The sequence below is a fragment of the Palaemon carinicauda genome, chromosome 13, assembly GCF_036898095.1.
Source record: "Palaemon carinicauda isolate YSFRI2023 chromosome 13, ASM3689809v2, whole genome shotgun sequence".
Classification (NCBI taxonomy): Eukaryota; Metazoa; Arthropoda; class Malacostraca; order Decapoda; family Palaemonidae; genus Palaemon; species Palaemon carinicauda.
This window is the reverse complement of record NC_090737.1, coordinates 7,726,542-7,728,272: the sequence shown is the minus strand read 5'-3', so window position 1 is coordinate 7,728,272 and position 1,731 is coordinate 7,726,542. Positions and strand designations below refer to the sequence as shown.

General features: G+C 31.5%; 1 protein-coding gene across 1 annotated transcript in view; it reads left to right on the top strand.

Annotated features, from left to right (window-relative positions):
* Positions 1 to 1,731, top strand: part of Nlg3 (Neuroligin 3) — a 169,028-nt gene that overhangs the window by 97,875 nt on the left and 69,422 nt on the right. The gene's annotated exons all lie outside the window — the stretch shown is intronic.

The window sequence follows — 1,731 nt, the reverse complement described above, 5'->3', positions numbered from 1 at the left end:
AGTGTGGTTTTTTGAAAGCTCTCCATCGGTACTGCTGTTCCATAGGATGTTCGGGATGCTGGATAACTCATAATCTATTAATCAATCCATAGGCAGTTGGATAGAAACCTTTCGTCTCAAGTCAGGATTATATTTTTAATCTTTGGCAACTCTGTCTCTTTGTTATTGCTTCAGATTTTCTTCAACTTGAGTGTGCATATATTGATTAACTTTTTTTAACTTTTTATTACTTTCTTTTTCCCCCGATCATCAAAAGCTATTTTTTTTTTCAGGTCATGCAATCGACCTTTTTTGTTATACACAGTTCCCCTGACGTTATGAAAAGTTTACCCTGAATATTGAAAATATTTGGAATTTTGCAAATTTCAAGAGTATGTTTTGATAACATATTGTGTTTTAAGTCTTTATTCTTAAGAACTGGCGAAACAGAACATTTCAAATTTGGAATAAACTCGTAGCAAATCATACGTTTACAAAGGGAAATGACTATGACTGATAGAAAACTCATCTTTTTATATAACATATCTGCGTTAAAATGCTTAACTATAGTCCATTTGTTTTACCGAGGCAGATTTGCACCGAGTCGCCAGGGTGCCCTTTTAGCTCGGAAAAGTTTCCTGATCGCTGATTGGTTGGACGAGATAATTCTAACCCATCAGCGATCAGGAAACTTTTCCAAGCTAAAAAAGGGCACCGCTGCGAGTCGGTGCAAATCTGCCTCGCTAAAAGAAATGGACTATAGCTATATATAGCATCGTACGCCAAATTTAAGTCATCAAAAAATACCTTGTCACTATTTAGTAATCGTTTTTTTTTTCTTTAACATACTTAGATTTTCAAAGGTGTGTTTAACGATAAGATTAAGGTCAAGTCTTATAAATCACCGCTTAAAAGTACATAAGCTTTAAATTTCCCCCATCTTTTCGTTTACTCTTGACACGTTAATTCCAGCCTCCGTTTGATATATTTTCCCTCGTAATTCTGTGACTGATTATGACATATTTGAAATCCCGAAGTAATTTCAGTCTTCACGTTCGCGTCATACGTTTTTGTCGGCTTCAAATTGAAGCTACATTTTACTGGAAAGTATTTCAGGTGCTATTTATAGGAATGTGGACGTAAAAAAAAGGCGTAATTTGAATCTCCCCATCAAATATGATATAAAAGTTTATAATCGAAAGTATTTTAGGTGCTATTTATAGGAATGGGGACGTAAAAAAGGCGTAATTTGAATCTCCCCATTAAATATGATGTAAAAGTTTATAATCGAAAGTATTTTAGGTGCTATTTATAGGAATGTGGACGTAAAAAAGGCGTAATTGGAATTTCCTCATCAAATATAATATGAAACTTTATAAACTTTTTTAAACATGCACTATTTTTTAAGTATTTTTTATGGTATTCGGAATTTTAGAGTTGTTTTTAAAGCTTTTGATAAACAGTTCAGTCAAGTAGCAATATTATTCTGAATTATTTTTTCTAGGTTAGCTTAAAATTTGCATAGGAGAGAGTAGTATTTTCATTACTTTCCTCCAATGTTAACTGTACATTGCTCACGAAGGATACAATTTCTTTTACATTATAGATTACACATTTTGCCTTATTTCATTACTTCGAAAAGCATATTAGAATTTTTTTCTCTCTCTTTGTCTCTCTCTTACTCTGATATATATATATATATATATATATATATATATATATATATATATATATATATATATATATATATTA